Source organism: Netta rufina (assembly GCF_964035555.1).
Source record: "Netta rufina genome assembly, chromosome: 4".
Lineage (NCBI taxonomy): Eukaryota > Metazoa > Chordata > Aves > Anseriformes > Anatidae > Netta > Netta rufina.
The window spans coordinates 51544608-51554309 of NC_140127.1; positions in this window are offsets into that span (position 1 = coordinate 51544608).

Genomic DNA, 9702 nt, shown 5'->3' on the forward strand with positions numbered 1-9702 from the left:
AAATAAATGGCAGCAGACTATTTCATCAGTGTTTTAGTGTGTCTTCTCTCTTGATTAATATTTTTATGATTTTAATTATTCTCCAATTTAGTCATTATTTTGAGCTGTTAAGTGAAATGCCTGCAAAATATTTCTCTGTCTAGACAGAGGACCAATGATTCAGTAAAAGAGTCCTGGTACTGCAAAAGCACTTATGCAGAAGCTTAACATGAAGAAGCTGCTCAATAATATGTGGAAAGAACTCTCTTCCTAATCTTTTTCATCCTTTTCAGGTCAGAGGTAAGTTAGATAATCAGTTTGTCCTCATACTAGTGATTCTGTTTCTGAATTGAAAGTGCCTTTGGTAAAAAATATTTCCCATTGCTCCCATATTTTTTTTTTTTTTTTTTTTTTTTTTTAAGAGCGCTTGTGGAAACCTTTTTGGAATTCATTGTACTAAACTCCAGTGGAATTAATTCATACAAGTGGTCTTAAGAAGTAAACAAAAGATCATGTGTACTTAACCAATCCTTAAAAATCACAACTCATTTATATAAAAGGATTTGTTGCATTTACCTATGTCTTTGTTGCAAGGCTAGGAACACAGGTGCGGAGAAGTAATGCTGGACATATAACCTTGGCAAACTGTGGATATACCCTAGCAAACTCTGGATATAACTACACAGGATCTAGCTGTATATAAGTGGGAACATCACGAATTTAGAAGATCAGCATATGTGAACACAACAGATTTGGCCCTGCTGCATTAGGAAGTAAATTTGCCACTAATGAGGTGCAGAAAAACACATCAAGTGACTCAAGGGTATGGTTATAAAATCAGACAGTTTGATTTACTATGCACTAATGGCATTCTTACTTCTGAATAGGAAAAGATTGATATGGCTTCACTTCTGGAGTTCATAAAAAATTGTTGAGAAACATTTAGATCCACTTTTGTTCCACGCTTCATATTACCATCCATACAGACTAAAACAAGTATAAAATGCCTCTGTTCTACAGCACTTTATATTCACTTTCATCCCAATCTACATAATATGAATGGCAGGAGAACCAGTGAATCAAGCCATCATTTTGTGTTTTGATGTCATAGATGGGTCAAATTACTTACAAAGAAAATGAGCACCTTGAAAATTTCCCACTATATTTACAAAGCAAATGCTAGTCTAGCTATAGTGTTGTTTGTTATTTATTCTCTCAGAATTTATAACATTTTTCTTTCCGTCACCAAGATACATTTGTCTCATTTCATATACTAGCTTCTTAATTTTAATTATTTCTCTGTCTTTACTCATTAGCCATGCTAATTTCCTTTTACCTTTTCCCAACATATTTCCACCAAGTGATATGCACTGGTGCTACCTCCCAGCTTGGTGTCCTTCAGGGGTCTCTATGCCACCCATGAGGCACCTGTGAGGATATAACTCTCTTAGCCATCCTCCCTTGACTTATTTTAAACAAGAGTCCTCTTTTTAACATAGCTCACCTTTCTGAAGTTGAACACAGCCATGGTGCTGCTTTTGGCCCCAGTATTCTTGTGGTTCCTCAATCTAAAAATATTATGGTCACTATTACAAGCCGTTACTTCCTGTAAAATAAATGTTATTTTGATCTAAAATAAAACCAGTTCAAAACATATATATTCAGTAACACAATCTCTTTGAGCAGGCCTTCCCACTGCCACCTAGCTTTTCTGTACCTTGTCTAGGCCATCGTATTTCACTCCCTCACATCATTCCATGAAAATTTAAATACAAGCCTGGCAAGCTATTGCTTTCAACTTGCCAAAGAGAGGATTATAAAATAGTAATGGGTCAAAGACTGATTTTTAATTCATGCTTCCCACCCTGAAAATTTACAAAAACAGAAGACTTAAACATAAGCTTCAAAGAAAAAGGAAAAGAAATACAGTTTTGGAGGGGGAAAGTTGCTGGTCTATGTTTTTTTTTTTTTTTTTTTTTTTTTTATTTTCCTCAGCATGCACATGAAAGTTCAATTCTGAATGTGAGATTTTTACACAAAAATGTGTTGTGACTTAGTTTCTTTATTTTTTTTTATTATTTATTTTATTTTTTTTTCAAATGGTGGTACCAGCACTGGACCCAGGTGGTACAGAGGACAAAGTATTTGCCTGTCTTCTATCGCATTTGCTGTGTGCCAGATGTCTTCAAGGTCACCCTCAGAAACTAGCCTGCAGCATTTTGCTGTACTCTAAACATTTTGCTGTTGTATTGTGTCAAAATGCAGGAGAGTATTAAAGTGAGCATATTGTGAGTAAGGGGAGACTGTATCATTGGCTCAGAGTATGCAGTGATGGTAAAATGGGTATCTGAACAGCCACAGCTGACAAATCATCAGGTTGCATCCAGAGAACTGGTCTCCTTGGCAAGCCAAGGCCCAGGTTAGTAGTAACAAGGTCCTATTATTTATCAAAAATCATCTTGTCAGATATCATCTTTAAAAGGTTATAACGCAGGCCTAGAATAGTTTAACTGTTGGTGAACTGAATTGACGATTGAAAGCTGTTGACACAGTAAATTGGGCACATGCTGCACTTCTTGGTGAAATAGCTCCCTTAACAAAGGGACAAAGGGTAATGTTTTCTGTGATATTTTATATATATATATATATATATATATATATATACACAGGATTATATACAAAAGCAGTGAAACTGATTTCACGATTGCATTGAATATGTCATATGAGAACAAGACATGACAGCTGTGTCTTGTCCTAGACCTCTCATGCCACCATGTTTATTTTAGTCCCTTGCTAAACAGCTGTCTTTATATGATGGCATTTTCTGTCCACTAAATGAGCTTAAGTGAATTTTGCAGTAATGTTGAATTACTGACCTTTATTCATATCCATAATGGCTATGAGTGAAGGCAAAATTCAATAAATTGTGTCTGCTTTGAATTTCCTTTTCCTCCCCTACTGTCAGGAGCATATTTAGTGGTCAAACTGATGTGGGCTTGTTCATGTCTGCTGGCCAAAAATATGGATATATATGATAGGTTGCAAGGCAGTGAAGCTGCAACAAGTTCTGGACACTGCTTCTGAGGTCGTAACATTAGCAATCTAGTGGCCCAGCCTGGAAGATGATGTACATTCTTTCAAAGAAATCAGTGGTTGCAGCATCTGATAAGACTTATGGTGAGTCACTACACATAATGGCAAAGATCACAGGGACATGATGCATTTGGTGGTTATTGTATTTTCTGATAGATAATGAAAAAACACTGGATTGGCAAGGAACGGGCTACTGTTATATAAAGTCTACAAACATAAACTGGATAATTAATGTCAATCTGAATAGATCACTGTAATATGAAACTGACTTTTACCTGTGTTGGCAATACTAATGGATATGTTCCTTTTCAAAATCTGTTCTCTGTCAAAATTTGTCCTTCACTGATTCCATGTTAATTTAGCTGCCTGCATGTTTATTCTAAGCAAACTACAACAATGCTGTTAGTACTGATTTTCTAGCTGTAGGCCATGACTCATGTGGTTAAACAATCTCACCTGCTCAAGGTTCCTGATGGTGCATTTTTAAGAGAGGTCAGAGAATGCACAAGGGCTACGTTTTAGTCATGTTTGCCAAGCAATTTTGAAAGAGTAACATCTGTAACAGTGACAATATGTTTGCTGTGATTACCAAGAATATTTATTAGACTTATGGTTTCAACGTTAACTTAAAAATGCCTGATGACCTTGGTGCTGCACCACCGAACTAGATGAATGATGCAATTCACGGTGATCTACATACAGCTGCATAATAAAGACCTTGGACAACACATCCCCTCTGCTATGGCAGCACTGTAGTTATAATTGAAAAAAATATATATTTGTTATCTTCTTTTGGCATGATATTAAGTGCAGTGGTAATGAGTGAGGAGGCCACAGAAACGCCAAACATGCACAACTGTAAACAGACCCCGTGCAAAATCACCACTTTGCAGAGAACAAGGGGTAGATTTTCAGAGCCACAAAGGTCAGTCCTGCTGAAAGTCACTGAGAGCTGAGCTCGAGTGTATACTTTGGTGATTTTCCTGACAGCCTCTCGACAAACACTCCTGAGCAATCAAGGAACAAGGAGCCACCGGGTTACCACAGTCAGTCTCCTGGGAGACTAATGACCCATGTGTAATTCTGGGTAGAGACAGCTGTAGCAATCAAGCATATGAAGCTATCCCCATATGTGGCTGCAAAATGTGATCCCTGGCTAAAACAGTGCCTTTGTTTTATTCCAATTTATTTAACGCTCATCCCTGGACCTTGAGTGGTCCCAGCTTGTCTTACTCGAGTACCAGCTGCTTTTTGTCTCAGCTCTAAACGTATGATACAGATTCTGACAGGGCTCTGGCTTTGCTTTACAGCTTAGTAAATTGTTGTTTGCTCTCACTTTTGACCCTTAGCCTCTCTCCCTACTATATCTCTTATCCCAAATTTCTTCTTCTTTCTGAATTTAGCTTTCATGTCTTCTGGTTCCAAGTTTATTGTTTTAGTTATAATCTTTACCTTTCAACAGTCTGGATCCATGCTGTATTTCATTGGTGCTCTACTTCCCTTCTAGAAAATAAAGCACACAAAGGAAGAAGGAGTGCTAGTGAGTAATGTGAGAACATTTCTGGAAAAAAAAATAAAAAAATCCCATTAGCACTTGACCATCATTAGTCCTTTTGGTCTACTTTCAGTGAAATTAACTGTGCAGTTAGGATTATATGTCATCTCAAAAGTAGTACTGATAGATAAACCTCTAGTGTGTTTTATGAATAAAAGTAGTATATTCAATAGAATACCTTCTTGAAGCCCCAAATACAATCAGGACCTTAGGAATGATACAATTGCATATCTAGATGAGAAGGCTCCAGAAAAGAACATCCTAACATATAAGAGGCATAAAGTGATGCATTAGATTTTATCTCCCCATTGTAGAACAATATGATAGTTGTGCATTACTGTTCAATCACTCTTCTGAATTGCTAACTGAATGGAGGAAGTACACTGTTGATGCACTGCAGAATGTGAAATAGTTTAGGCAGTTATTCCTTGTGAAAAGTAGTAACGGCACTTGGCTCTTCAGAAGAAGTAGGCGTGATAATGTGATCCACTTTAAAGTGCACTTGTGCATTTTGCTTGGTGAGTCAATTTGCTGGAGGAAGATGATACTAAATGACACTAATAACCACAGAAAGGATGAGTGCAGCATAAATTTGCTTATATTTCAGACATTGTGCACATGGTGCATAGAGATCTGCAGAGTGTTGCAGAGTAGCAGCACTGCGATACATCTCACCTGCATAATGAGTGCTGCTGAATAACTGTTGGCACTGCGTAGGAAACCCTTTGACTGAGATATGAGCATACCTAATGCTTCCTGCCTTGTAAAAAGGACCACTTCTCAAAAGAGGAATTCACCCTGGAGACACATGAATTTCTGAGGGCAGACGCTGAGGTGATAGGTTTAAAAGAGTGCTTTGCTTCACCATCACCACTGCCTATATACTTTATTGTGTCTTTCCAGCACACTGGTCTGATTATTGACCACGTCCTGCTGCAGAGGTGGAGGCTCAAATCACTTGCTAAGATCAGTTGCTGAGAATACCTCGAGGTGCTGCAAGGATCTCCTCCGTGTAAGTGTCCATCAGAGCTACAAGCTGGGCATGGTGAATAAAGTGGAGATGTTTTTGCTAAGACAGAGCATACCCACATTGCTGTTGTCTGTCTCCCTGCTGCTCTTGGCCAGAAGATATGTGTATGCACAGCAGTTCAGCTCCTGTGCTACATCTGTGGCTTACCAAAGAGCTAAGTTCTTGACATGACCACAGTCCTTACAGGTCCTATGTCTGGGACCACCACATGAAGTATTGCATGCATTACGTGATCAAGCAGAAAGAAAAACATTTTCCTATTTCACTAATTAAAATTGAACTTTCTAACCATTATAGCAGCTGAATAATCATAGATTTGATCAATCCTCTACCACAAAGGACTGACAACATTTCTGATACAACAGAGTGACTTTCAGCAGAAACTTTAATCTTTCTCTCAGTAGATCTTTCAAATGACTGTACTGAAGATATATACACCTATCTTAAATGGTAGGTGTCATATTCTGGGCAGTGGATGTTTGTTTCATGTACAAATATTTACGTACTGGCACAGATGCTAAAGGCACAGTAACAATCTCCTGGTTTTCTGGTTTTGAGTCATTAAGTTACAACAGAGAAGATGATGCAACTGAAGCCACTAGAAGACACCTAGAGAATCTAGTTTCAGATTTGACATGTGTAATGCTGATTGCTGGGGAAGAGTCACTCTATGCATGCCCACTTTCTCCCATTCTTTGCTAAAAAATATAATTTTGGCCACTGTCAGAAATGGGATACTGAGCCAGATGAGGCCATCATTCTTATGTTTATAATTATTATTCTCATCCTCACCGTTATTATGTAGTGCCTAGCTGCTAATCAACAATGATAGCTAGGCAAGGTACAAGCAGAGAATAGTGCCTCTTTCCCACAACAGCTTATACTAGCAAAATATGACTGTGATAGCAGTGCACAGTTGATGTAACACTGCATTAAAACATGGCAAAGCTTTCTCTAAGTATAGCCCGACTGGTGCACCCCAGAAAGCATTTTGCTCTGTAATCACTGCAGTGTGGTACTAATGAGCTTGTTAGGATTTGTCTGTTTTACTGCACAGTTTACATACTTTGTGCTGTTGGAGTACTTCAGTGTTTTCTAGCTATACCAGTGGTATTTGTGTTCTGATTGCTTAACAAAACTGTGCTGTACATATAAAGAAAGTTGTAATGCAGACACAAAGCATGGCAACAACAATAATATCCTGTGTGCCTACAAATCCCAAGGCACACAATGGCATGCATTCAGATGTGAACGATCTGGACAATGTGTAGCTATAGGCATCAGTTTGTACAAAAATTCCGTTTATGTAAATTTCTTGTACAAGTTTTTACTTTTTTATTTTTTTATTTTTTTATTTTTTTTAATATCCCAAGGAGTTTAGGGTGAAAGGTTTTGTCTGCAAGAGAAAAGGGATAGTAGTTAACACAGATTGTGGCTGTGCTCAGAGGTTCAACTCACACTGGATTTTCTATGGGACACTGGGCAGTGGTTTGGGCTTTGAATCCCAAAGGTGTTTAGTGATGCATCCTGCTGATTTTCTTGAGAGACAGGCATCTGTCAGGATCTGGTCTTGTGATTCCTCAGTGAGGATAATGATAGTTTCACATTTCACGAATATACTGTGGGGAGCGCTTAACTCCTTAAAGGTTACCAGGCACTCAGCTGATGGAGCCTAAAGTCAGTTCTCATAAAATAGTAGTGAAGAGCCATTTCCCAAACTGTCAAGTTATCTTTTCATTGGGACACAAGTTCCCCATGACAGATGGCCCCTCCAGCCTACCTAATGGTCTAGATACCTAGATACCTAATGGTCTGCATCTCATCTGGGACAGCCCTTATCATGAATGGTGTATTGCCTGCCCAGCCTGCTGGAACCAGATGGCTAGCCTCAGGCCATCAGCATGCTGTCCTGCTTGTCATGTTCTCCTCCTCTTTCTGTGCCTTTTCCCTTGCTGCTGTGCAACACCTTGCTTCTTCCTAGTGGTCACATCTCCCTAGGATGAGGAAGAAAAAAAAAAAGACCTCAGAGTCCCCCTCTCTCTACCTTTGGTGATCCTCCAGGGATCAACATGAAGAGTGGAAAATACAGGTAGACAAAGATTAAAATGAATAGGAAGCAATTTGTAAGCAACTCACATTCCTTGTTTGAGTATCTTGATTTTAAACGAAGGGGTTACATAGATTATTGGCATGAGGAGTGTGTCCTATATGACAGCTGAGAACTCTCGAGTGGTTTATGTCAAATTAAATTCAGCGTTCAAACCTGTGTATGTACTGGCCATTGCAAAGACTTAGCTGTCTGTCCCACAACAGCTAAGGGTTAGAAATGGCTTCTACCAAAAATCAATTCTTAAATTCAGACTCCAAGTCAGAGTTATTGAATGACTCTTACCTAGACATTCAGCATCCCCAACTTGTGATGTGACCTGGTTTATTGTGTTCAATTTAGTCTGTCTTGCAGGTGTCCTGACTTGTTGGTTTGCAGTCACTGTGTGCAATGATGACTTCCAGCTGTGCACACAGATCACAACACCAGGTTGGCTGGCAGAGCTGGATCCAGCACACTGCTCCTTGTTAGATGGAACTTGGTAAATTGCTCAAGTGAACCCTACAAGACATTACTTCAGTAGTTCTGAGATAAATTGATGAAGAGCTTGATTTTATAAATAGCCTGTAGCGTTTTAAAAAATCAAACATCTGTAACTCTATTAGTCAGTCTGTTTCTGCAGGTAATAATCAGTTTGATGAGTTCCAGAAATATCTTTACAGCCAAATCCACTAATACTATTATTATGCAGTCCACTGTGACAAGATAATGTGCATGGTCAGCAGTAACTCATTGCTACAGTTAATCCATCATACACTGTTGATATTCTGTTTATTAACAACTATTTATAGTATCTTCTCTTTGTCCTTGACAGGGCATACTCTATTTTAGCAAATAGATGCACATGTGATTTTTTGATAGATCTGGTGGAAAGTTATCATATCACAGAATCACAGAATTTCTAGGTTGGAAGAGACCTCGAGATCATCGAAATACGAAACACTTTTCCTGACAAGTTTGCCTATTTGTTCAAAGCAGAGATACAAATCACCTTTTCATCTTAACAAACAGCAACACAGCCTGAGTATTGGAAATTTGAGGGGGAATTAGGGTTTCAGCAGTCATCAAAACTTTGGAAGAACTGGAAAATCCTACCCTGTTTTACTTCAGTAAAGTAGAATAGAATGGAATAGAACAGTTCAGTTAGAGGGGACCTACAGAAATCGTCCTGTCCAACTGTCTGACCAATTCAGGGCTAACTAAAAGTTAAAGCGTATTAAGGAAGGCATTGTCCAAATGCCTCTTGAATGCTGACAGGCATGGGGCATCAACCACCTTGCTAGGAAGCTAGTTCCAGTATTTGATCACCCTCACAGTACATAAATGTTTCCTACTGTCCAGTCTGACTCTACTCTGGCCCATCTTTGTGCCGTTCCCATGCAGCCTGTCATTGGTTATTAGGGAGCAGAGGCCAGCACCTCCCTCTCCCTGTCCCCTCCTCAGGATGTTGCAGAGAGCAGTGAGGTTGCCTCTGAGCCTTCTTTTCTCCAGACTGGACAACCCAAGTGTTCTCATGCCTCTCCTCATAAGGCATGCTGTCTAGACCTTCTGCCGGCTTTGTTGCCTTCCTCTGAATGCATTCAAGTATCTTAATATCATTTTTCATATTGTGTAACCCAGAACAGCATGCAATATTCAGTGCTAAATATAGTGGGAGAATAACCTCTTTTGAACCAGCTGGCTTAGCAGTCTTTACTGCACCCCAAAATGCAGTTTGCCTGCCTAGCTGCCAGGGCACAGTGCTGACTCATGTTCAGCATGTGCTTAATTGGACCATGTTTACCGAAAGAAATCCCCACACCAACAAATATCACTAGGCGGACAGCAAGTTTTGTTCAGGCATAGGCACAAATAGATAAGACGACCAAAAAGAATAATTTGACAAAGCTGGACTGTTTTCAGTTTCAGGAATACAAAGCTGACTTAAGCTGTTATGTC